This window comes from Arachis duranensis, chromosome 1 (assembly GCF_000817695.3).
Source record: "Arachis duranensis cultivar V14167 chromosome 1, aradu.V14167.gnm2.J7QH, whole genome shotgun sequence".
In the NCBI taxonomy this organism is placed as follows: Eukaryota; Viridiplantae; Streptophyta; class Magnoliopsida; order Fabales; family Fabaceae; genus Arachis; species Arachis duranensis.
The window spans coordinates 35,578,257-35,590,293 of NC_029772.3; positions in this window are offsets into that span (position 1 = coordinate 35,578,257).

A 12,037-nucleotide genomic window follows, 5' to 3' on the forward strand; every position below is an offset into this window, starting at 1 on the left:
GTGGCTTTTATAAGCAAAGCAGACATCAATCATATTAAATATATACATGCAATAACATTAAAAGAGACTAAAATCAGTTTATTTTTATATTTACAACTTTTTAAAATTTTGAATTTAATTTTAAATATACGTTTACATGAAGCGAAAAATTCTATCTTCTGCGTTTACCTTTGTGAAAGGTTGATTATCTTTGAAAAATCAAGTGAATTTTTTTTCTATTAATTTTACCTTTCATTTTCTTATATATAAAGGATACCATCTGTAACAGCCTAAACCACCCGTTAGTACGATATTGTCCGCTTTGGTATCAGAGCCAGATCCCGAATCGATGTGCCAGCGAGAGCGCTGGGCTTCCTTAGGGGGTGGATTGTAAGGTCCCATATCGGTTGAAGAGGGAAACGAAGCATGCCTTATAAGGGTGTGGATACATCTCTCTAACATGACACGTTTTGACGAGTGAGTGTGGGGTTTCGACTATCATCCCTATCGTCAAAGGCAAAGTCGTGGGGGCTGTTACAGTTTTACTTTTTCATGTATATTATTATTTCTTATTGTTTTTTAGTTCATATAATTTTTTTATTATATGAATTTTTTATGATATTTTTTTATTATTTTTATGTATTTTATTAGTGTTTTATCTTTTAATTTAATATTTATTAGAAGTAATTTTGTATATTATAATCCAAACAACATTTATTTTACTATTATACATTTTGATATAAAGATTATCCAATATAAATCACGTTAATACAAACTTACTTTTCTTTTTTTCTCAAAGATAGATATTATTTTATTATTATAAAATAATAATGTTTCTATAAGGAAGTACAAAAGAAGTTGGGTATTCCTAATTATCACCAAATGTGATTGGAAGATAAATAGCTTAAGAAAGAGTAAAGTAAGAATAAAGAAAAATTGTTAGCATTCATCAGGTATGGCTATTGAGTTCACGCACAAGACTGCCGGCTTCTTGCGCTATCTCTAGCACTGGGCTTATTAGCTTCTCAAAGACACACCTATTCCTCGCTTTCCAAGTGCTCCAACACAGCGCCGCAATGAAGAGGATCTTTTGTCTACCTTCGATTTGAGCCGCTGCCCAAGATAAGGCTCGTTGCCACCAATTGATGAAGTTCTCCTCTTCTCTCTGCCATAAGTCAAGGGTTATTAAGTTTAGACTCCAGATTATTGAAGACAGAGGGCATTGGAACAAGACCTGAGAAATTGATTCATCTTTCAGCATGCATCTTGGACAAGTAGCAGGGGTGAATGCAAACCGGAAGCTTTTCATGAAGACTCTTCCATAAAAAAATCTTAATTTTATGAGGTAATTTCAATTTCCAAATGCTATTCCATACTCTGTTGTTCTGTATGTTCTAAGGCATCAATGAAGTAGGAGAATGAAAAAACTCATAAGCAACTTTGTATCCTGACCCAACTTCGTATATACCAGATTTTGTCCAGCACCAATTAACTTCATCCTCCTCCTCTGTTGGTTTGATGGAAAAAATTTTATTTCATATATCAACTAGAAAAATGGACTCAATCAGGTTTCTATTCCAACTTCTATTAGGATTTAGTAGCGCACTAACATAATACACTTGCAGATTTGGCGGGATTGTCACTGCAGCTTAAGGGACATTAAAGGGCAATGGTGGTAGGAGCCAGGGATCATGGAAGATGCAGACATTAGCACCAGAGCCTATTTTTCATAACAAGCCTTTCTCAATCACCTTGCGGCCTTCAAGAACACTTCTTCAGCCCCACGACGTTATGCTTCCTATCTTTGCATGTAAGAAATCTGTATATCTGAAATATTTAGCTTTGAACATTCTTGACAGTGTAGAGTTAGGGTATTTCATTAGACGCCAACATTGCTTGCCTAATAAGGCCAAAATTTTGTGCCCTTAGATCTTTGATCCCCAACCCTCCATCTTTCTTCGGTCTCGTCATTGTGTCCCATTTAATCTAAATCATTCTTCATTCTATGTCTTTTTGACCCCACCAAAATTGCGAGAGCATGCTACAGCGTGTCCGGGAGCTTGAAACAAGAGAGTGTGTAAATAGGAATTGCTTCCCCCACCGCTCTCAATAGCGTGTGCCTGCCACATGAGGACAATAAACTTCTTTTCCAACCCATAATCCTCTTATGAACTTTATCCTTGATAGCTACAAAGGTTGCTTTCTTTGATTTTTGAACTATGGAGGGCAGCCCCAAGTATTTGTCTTGGACTCCAATATGTTCAATATTTAGTGTCTGCGCAATTGCTAGTCTTGTGTTCTGAGGTGTGTTGTGACTGAAAAAGATGGCCGACTTGTTCAAATTGACTTTTTGCCCACTGAAGCCCTCGTAGATCTCTAGTAATTCCAAAATGCTTTGGCTTGTATTAGGTGAGCCCTTGCTAAAAAGAATTGAATCATCAGCAAACAAAAGGTGATTAACTGTTTGGCATCTCCGATTAACTTGAACTCCTTGAATTAATCTGTTTTGCTCTGCCTTGTGTAGCAAGAAAGAAAGCCTTTCCGCACAAAAAATAAATAGATATGGAGATAGGGAGTCACCTTGTCGGATGCCCTTATTTGGCCTAAAGTAGCCAAAAGGTTGCCCTTCCACAGCAACAGAGTAAGAAATAGTCGTTACCAATTCCTTAGTCCAGTTAATCCATTTAGCATCAAAGCCCAGCTTTTCCATGATGTACCATAAGAAGTGCCATTCAACCCTATCATAAGCCTTGCTCATATCTAGTTTAATAGCCATCTCATGATCTGCTCTAGTTCTTTTATTTTTCAAATAGTGCATACATTCGTGTGCAATTAGAATATTATCTGAAATGAGTCTACCTTTGAGAAAAGTACTCTGATTTGGGCTTATGATTTTATTCATAATACCTTGTAGTCGGTACACCATAACTTTAGAAATAATTTTATACATAACTGAGGACAAACTAATCGGTCGTACCTGAGTCATGTCACTGGCATCTGGCACCTTTGGAATCAAACAAATTTGAGTATGGTTGAAGCTTTTTAGAATTCTGCCACTGTGAAAGAAACTTCGCAAAGCCTTAAAAATGTCACCTCCAACTATATCCCAGAAAAAGTGAAAAAACTTAGCTATAAACCCGTCATCAGCAGGAGCACTCTGAGCATGAACACTGAACATAGCTCTTTTGACCTCGTCCATAGTTACCGGCCTTTGGAGCCTACGGTTCATGGAAGCTATAACCTTAGGCTCCAAATCCTCCAAATATGGATTCGGATCAACTGAACAAGAAGAAGTAAAAATATCGCAGAAGTAGTCTTCAGCTACCTTTGCAATATCCTCCGGTTTCGATGTAATCTCATTGTTCCTCTCAACTAATCTCCAAATTCTGTTCCTTCGCATCCTTGATTGAAATTTCTGGCGAAAGAATCTGGTGTTCTGATCTCCTTCTCTTAGCCATTTGACTCTAGATTTTTCTCTCCAATAGCTCTATTCTTTCATATATGCTAGCTCAAACTTCTCTTCCAATCTGGTAATCTCTTATTCTCCATTGATTTTAGCCATTTGCAGCTCCTCTAGGATAGCTTGAAGGTCCTCAATTTCTTTCTAAGAGTTTGCTTTGTGAGTTATCTGCCATTGAACTAATCTATGTCTACATTCTTTTAACTTTTGGGCCAAGGAGAACATAGCCGAGCCTACTACTTCTATTTTCACACTTCGCTGACAATTCTTTTGACATCATCTTCTCCACACCAACATTTCTGGTATTTAAAATGCCTTTTACTATGCCAGGATTGAGGTTCAGTTTTCATCAAGATAGGAGCATGATCCGAGCCTGATTCTGTGAGTCTGTGCACCACTGCATTCGAAAACTTCAGCTTCCATCCCATCCCTACTAAATAGTAGTCAAGCCTCTCCTTCACCAAATCCTCTCCTTGTCTTCGGTTTGTCCACGTGAAAGGCCGCCCCACCATTCCAATATCCACTAATTCGTTGCTATCAATAAAATTAATGAATGTTACAATGGTAGTTGCTGATTTTTTGCCTCTACCCTCCTTTTTCGCTTGATTTATTATAGCATTAAAATCTCTCGTTATTACCACTTTTCCTTCCAGTTGTTGACTCATTGTTGTAAACTCCTTAAACTGTAAGGCTCGAATTTGCTCCGAACAGCTCAAATGGACACCAAGAAATGTCCATACCCCATTGTTTCCGAACTCCTTAACTTCAGCTGCTATAAAGAATTTTTCACTGTTTATAATTTGAACATTGATGCTATCCTTTCAAGCTAGCGCAAGTCCTCCTGCTATTCCTGACGGGTTAACAATATGCCAGTTTTTATAGCTGTATGCCCGGAGTTTTCTTTCCACCTGTCGAGATTGGTTCTTTGTTTCACTTATGAACACAATCTCGGGGGAGTGGGATTTACATATTCCTTTTAGGTTGTGAATTGTCAGGTGTCTCCCCGAACCCCGACAATTCCAAACTATAGTTCTCATGGCGCCTTGGGTGCCACACAAACTTATTTTTCATCAAAATTAAGTTTACAAAATCAATTTTATACAAACAAAAATCCAAATACACACTAAGTCAACCAAGAACTTGAATCAACAAGCAACTAAATTATGCCAAACAATTCCAACTTAATTATCAATATTTAAATATTTTCAACGTATGGGTAAAACTTATTAAATTTAAAATTTTGTTAATAAAAACTTTAACAGTACATGTGCTTTTTTAATTAATGCTTCGACTAAGTTTTATTTTTTACTCTTCATATCTTCTTTTTCGTTTTTCTTTTTCTTTTATTCTATATCTATTTTTCTATTTTTCCTCTTCTTCTACTATTAGAGCCTTAGAGAAATTGTTTTTCTCTTTCTTCTTTCTTTTTCATCCTTCATTTTTTTATTATTATCTCAATTTTATCTTTCTTTTTATGATCTTTTATTTCTACAAAACTTATATATTGTTACATTATAATTTTTGTATTATTTTTCAAAATTTATGTATTAATTTAATACATTTTATACTATTTTGATAGAATATGTACATTAAATTATTAGAAAGATAAAAATATTTTTTTAAAATTTATTTAAAAAATACTTATTTATCAATTATTTTTGTAAAAATTTTAAATAATAAGTGAATTTTAAAAACAACAAAATATTTTTCATAAATATATGTAAAATTTTGAATTTTTAGAAGTTTTATTATAAATTTTTTTTATAAGTAAATCAAGTTTTAATAAATTGAGTTTAAATTAATTATTCCTCGGAGATTTTTATAGTAATTGAATAATTTTCATGGTTAAAATTTAAAGTTTTAGTAGTTGAAAAATAATAAGAATTTTATATAATTTAATTTAAATAATTGAAACTTTTAGTTGATCTTATGAACTAAAAGAAAATTAATTATATTATCTATAATTTTAAATTAGAATACTTATTTAAAAACTAATTTGTAAGATGATAAATAAATAATATTTTTAAAATAATTTTAATAGATTACATTTGGTTTTCAATTACCAACTTACTCTCTAATTTTATCAAAATACCTAAATTAAGCCTCATTTCTTTACCCTTTTAATTTAAACTGTGACCTTAATTTTATTATAACACACACTTTTTCTTATTATTTCTCCTCCAGCCGCCACTTCACCCACATCGAGAGAAAGAAAAACGAGAATAAAAAGAAGAAAAAGGGAAAAGATGGTGTCGACAGAGGTTAGCATTCACTTCTTTCTTTACTTATATTTCACTTTCTCCATGCAGCCAAACTTTAGGTTTGGAATTCATGCCTTATATTTTTCTAAGTATAAATAAAACACTATAATGCCTTTGTTAAAAAAAAAGAAAGGGAAAGGAATCAGCCACCCCATATTTTGATGTCACCTGATTTCAAATCCAGATGCATGAAACCCAATATAGAACATGGTTGAAGGAGAATACCATAATCCCCGACATGAGATTCGATTTGAAACTAGACGAGTATCCGATGATTCAAGCTGAGATCTCCAATTAGTAATGGATGGTCCTTGAAAACCCACCAAGAAACGTGGTCTCATCTTGGTCCATGAATTTCATGCTAATGCTTGGTTGAGCCACGAAGAGGAGGATTAAGATGAGGAGCAACTTATATTAGCTACGTCCGAGGCCAACCCATTGATTATGGGCCTTGGAGTATCCGAAGGTTTCTTCGTCTATCCTCTCCTCTTTCCTCTCCGAATATAGCTTTTGAATTTCGACTATTCAAGGTAGGGGTGATTTCTTAAAATTTATTTACTTTCAAGAATTGTTATAAGTTGATATTAATGCGAAAAATGTAATTTTTATGATTTTTGTAAGTCTTAAAGATTGAATTAAATTGCCTTGGATGAATGAGATTGTTTATTTGATTGAATTATTGATTGATTGAGGAGGCTAGATATTCGGATTGTCTTATCGATTATCTTGAGTTGGCTATTGTTGGAGTGATTATTGGATAGTCTTGTATTAACTGTAGAACTGGTTAACTGATTTTGGATTAAGAATTTAATGAAACATTGGGATTCTAGCCTTACTAATGTAACACCCTCACTATTAGAATGTCATGCTTCTGCCTGCATTACTCTGATAGCGAGAATATTACGATGACTTTCATATATTTAATAATAAGATATGAGCCTTTAACTCAAAACCTTATTGCTGTTTTCTTGGAAAACCGGAAATACTTTTTCTTGAAAACAAACATGCATATACATATATACAAAACTTCTTATACAAGTAACTTATACATATTATATGCATACAAATCATATAATTCATATTCCTGTTATAAAATTATAATGACAAAGGAGAGGAAAAACCTATGACTAATATATATACAAACAGAAACAGTACAGCTAAGGACTTAGCAAAAATTTCACCAGCTTCCTCGTCCGTCCTAAAAAGGGAAGCCTATAAAGGAGTGAGAACTTTGTCCTCGCAGGTTCTTAGTAGAGGGTTTAAGAATTGTTATAAGAATATATTTTAAATAAAACTATTTTCAATCGCAGTTATCATCAGTTCATTGTCCAAATCTAAAACTCATATTTTTTTATTATAAAAAATTTTACGCAAGATAACATTCCATACATTTCACCGCTTACTGAGAAACTATTTTAACTAAAACTTACCTCTGATTCAACCAATCACGGCCTCCGGCCCAAATCAAATCAACTTGGCCTCCGGTCCAAATCAAATAAACTCAACTTTCGGACTAAATCAAATTCTAATATTAAATCTTTTCTAAAGTCAACTCATTTTCAATAACAAAATATTTCCAAATCTCAAAAAAATCAATTCGGCAACCGCTAATTTAACAAAATCAATAACTCAAATATTCAACCTTCTCAAGCAGTCAATAACTCCACCAGACAAGCAATTACAATCATCCAGAGCAATTTAATTATTTAAATGATTTTGATTTAGCGAAATGGAATGATTTCTAAGCATCTTGGGAATGTTTTGAACTTAAGGATGAAATTGAAATCGATTTAAGGAATATCCTTGTGATATTGTGAACAAAATGAATTAAGATCGTAATAAGGTTGATTTGAAATGTGATCATATATATACTTGCGGTTTTGATTCTGATTCAGTTATGTTTGATTATGATTGTGAATGGAATGAGATTATGATTGATGTTTTGATCGTCGTGGTATGGACGTGGGAAATGTGGAAAGGCATTCTGCTTCGTATTATTTTCTCCCATATCTTTCTCTGGTTGTAAGGTAAAAAAGTACACTCCTTCGATGTAGAAAAGCCCGAAAATTCTTTTTATTTGCAAACAAACATGCATATACAAAAATTCTTATACAAGTAACTTATAAATGTACATACAAAACATATCATTACAACTCCTATCTTTCTTACACATATAATAATAAAGTCGAGGGAGAACTATAACTGTATATATGAACCATAAAACAAAATCAGGCACATAGAAAACTCCTTAAACTCTTCGTCCGTCTTTTTCCAAAACTAATTTTAACTTCACTTTATGTTTTAAAAACTATTCCCAAAAGATTTAAAACCATTTTAAATCCCCAATTATAAATTCTAAATGAAATATAATTGTTTATTCTTCAATACTATTTAAAAATTTGCTAAGACACCTCAGAACCTGCTCCTTCCTTTAGTAAAAATCAAAATCAAATCAAATAGTTCTTTAATCAATTTAACCAAAACAGAACTTTCAATTTCTTATAAATTTTGGCAGAATTTTCTCTAAAACTCAGACTTTTGCCATCCTTCAAGTGTCCCAACCAAACCATTTCTCAAACTCTTTTCAAATCATTTTCAAATCATAATTCATTACCAGCAAAATCAAATAAGTTCCAGTAAATCACAATTTGAACCAAACTTGCAGCAAACAATCAATCCTAGTATTCAGAAAATAGCCCCAATTCAATCATCATCATAACAACTGCAAACCAAGCATAAGACCCAACTAAACATTCTCAATCAATTCATAAACTAATCAAGTAAGGCAATTCTTAATCCAAACTCAGTTAACCAATTCTACAGCTAATACAAAATTATCCAGCAATCATTCCAACAGTAGCCAACTCAATATAATTGATAAGACAGTCTGAATATATAACCTCTTCAATCTATCAATAATTCAATCAGATAAACAATCTCATTCATCCAAGGAAATTCAATTCAATCTTTAAGACTTACAAAAATCATAAAAAAATATTTTTCGCATTGATATCGATTTGTCACAATTCTTGAAAGTAAATAGAATTTAAGAAATCACTCCTATCTCAAATAGTCAAAACCCGAAAGCTATAAAATGTGTATAAACTCTTTTTCTTTCGGCCTGCAGTAGCGGCAGCCGCAACTATGGCTATGTCTTGCTTCCGCAGTGACAACGGCATCTTTAATCACAACATGCAATGGCTGAAACTCGATCCTATCATAATAACATCACAAAACCTCAGCATAAGATAACAAAACAGGACTAAAAGAGTTTGAAACAAGGAACAACTTACGATACTTATGAATAACCGAGAAAATGGAGCAGCGGCAGCTCCGGTAATGACGCAGCAGCTTGATGTCGCATGCACCAACAATAAATCTCAACATGCAAGAACTGAAATTCAACCCAAGTAGACAGGGGTTCTAGCGGTGATTTTCGGTGGTCATAACGGCAACGCAAAGTTTCGGCGGTGACAGAAACGATGGCAGCGACAGCAACTGGCGCAATGGCAGCTCCTCCGACGGCAAGCTCATTGCAGCAGCTCCCTTTTCCTCTTGGCTCTCGCGCGACGGTGGTGGCAGGAAGCTTGACGGCGTTCGGTCTTCCCTCCTCGACGGTGACACGATGAAACGGCAACGACGATGTGCTCTGCGGGTGGCGACACGACACGACGACAATGATGCGCACTCCAACTCGCACGAGCTTCCTCGACGATGACCCTGGCAGTGGTATCGCTCCCGACAGCAACTCACTCACTCTCTCTCAACGACGCTCCCTCTCTTTCTTTCCTATGGCAACGACGGTGGCAGTGACGCCTGCCAGCGCCGTCTTCTCCTTCCTTCCCGTCTCCTTTCTTTTTCTCTCTCTCCAGCCATGTGTGTATGTAACAAAGGGGATAATTATAATATATCCACCTTTTATAATTATCTGTTTAAGATATTTATAACTTAAAACATTGACTCAGCAGTTCCAGAACTTAGACACCCAACCATTGCATTTAATGAACCAAGACACCTAGCCATTAAATTACCATTAATCATCACCGAGAAAGAAGAACCAAGAGAGAAAAAAACGTGAAAACCGTGGAACCTTGACCTTCGGGGTTCAATTTCTTATGATTCATTACTCCAATAAAAAATCTAATCTAATTAAAGTGTTCGTATCTTCCTATTTTTGACGTTGACGTCATTTTTATTTGGGAGAAGTCACCAAAGGAAGCCGCTAAACCTTCCATAGTCACAGTTGTGAGGAGCGTTGCTGTCGAACTGTGGTGCGCGAAAAGAGATTTCGTACAGTTTAATCGACAAGTGCACCTGATCATCCAAGTAATGTAAAATCCGGTCTAACCGTAATTAATTAAATAATAAATTAGATATGAGCGAAAATGGTTAGAAAAATCAGCAATCGAAATTTAATAATTTAAATATGATATTTGGATTCAATGAATTTTTCTGAGTCGGAAAACATAGTTTTTTGCGTAAAAACGCGCATTGGAATTTTGGCCAGCAGTACCGGCTGAGATCAGTCTGATACTGCAGTTGAGAAAATTGATTATATGTAAATAAATTTAAGAAATTGGGAATTTTAATTAGGAAAGGTAGAAATATTTAAAGTGCGATTTAAATTCGAATTTGGTTTGGGTTTTGAGAAAATCTTGTGATTTTAGTTGTTTAGGAGTGCTCTAGTATGAGCCATGGATAATATTTATCACAAACTTCAGTGGGTTAAGGTAAGAAACCCTCCAACCCTTGTGATTTATCATTTTCATGAATCCTAGGTTGATGTATATATGTGAAATTGGTTATGTTAGTGTATTTGGTGATTTTGGTGCACAATTGGGAGGTTGGTGTTTCTTGTGGAACTTGGTGAGACTTGAAGCTAAAGGTTGGTGGAGACTTCCAAAGAAGAGGCTCAATTATTGTGGCTACAAGAGGTACGATTTAAGTTTTATTTATGTACCGTGTGGTGTGATGAGAATTCCTAGGCTAGATTTCTCTAGGATTAAGTTTGGATTGTGTAAATGGTTGTTGCTAATATGTATAGTTGATATGTAATATAAATTAATAATTGGGTTAAGAATTGTGTGAATTGTATGTTTGGTGTGTTGAGAATTTGATGAATTGGATAATGAGTATTGGTTTGTGGAATATACATTTAAATTGTGAATTTAGGCCCGAGGCCGTGAATTTTGGGCCGGAGGTCAGAAGAGGTAAGAAAGGTAAGTTGATGTGTGTATTGTGTGATGATATAAGAGATTGGATGGATTTTTGATATTGAATGTATGAATAATTGGTTTGGTTATTGAACAATAAGGTTTGAGGAAATTGAGGTGTGAAATTTGATAGTTTTGGATGAAATTGTATAGAGGAGGTAGGTTTGGTTTAGTTGAGTGTAATTATGTGAATGTAGTTGGGTTGTCGTCATTTGGATGAGTGGAAATGAATTTGGCTTGTGAATATTAAAAAAATTGGTGATTTTTATGTTTGGGTAAAAACTGATTTTTTGACCAACTTTGACGGTCCGTAACTCGGTCCACGGAGTTCGGAATCCTTCAAAAATGATTTTTTTTTTGAAAGTTTATTCAAAGATCATTCCAAAGGTTCAGAAATGGTTGAAAAAGAAATTTTGTAGAAGAAGTTATGTGTTGGAAGTTTGGGGTTTAAACGTGTAATTCTGCAGCTTTTTAACTTAGTAAAAATTTTGAAAAATCGTGCTTCTACGAGTACGTGTGGACGACGCGCACGCGTCAGTCTCGATTTTTACACACCCACGAGTGCGCCTGGCCGACACGTATGCGTCGCTGCACTGATGTGAATACCCCATAGAAAATCCTGAGAGTTGTGCGGGTGCTGTGCTGGTTTTGTGCGAGGATCACAAAATGCACTCACGCGTACGCGTGGCTGACGCGTATGCGTTGCTCTGCCTTTCTGACTACCACGCGTGCGCGTGCACGTGGGCTACGTGCATGCGTCACATTTTTTTTATGGCTTCCATGCGTGCGCATGGGCGATGCGCACGTGTGACCTTATTTTCAGCAAAAGTTGGTTTTTGAGTTTTTAAAGCCGAATTTCAGACTTTTAAACCTCCATTTTCATTCTCTAGGTCCTAAATCTTTATAGCATGCCTAGTAATGAAAAGAAGTTAGGACATATGATAACTTATGGATGAAGTAAAGTAAGAATCAATGATGAATAATACCTAATAATGATTGTATGAGTTGCTGAGGATGATGGTGAGAGTGCTGTGTATGTTATGAGCTAGATGGCCGTGACAAGCATTGAAATATGGTTGAGTATGTACATGTATATGATTAATGATTAAATGATTATGATTGAT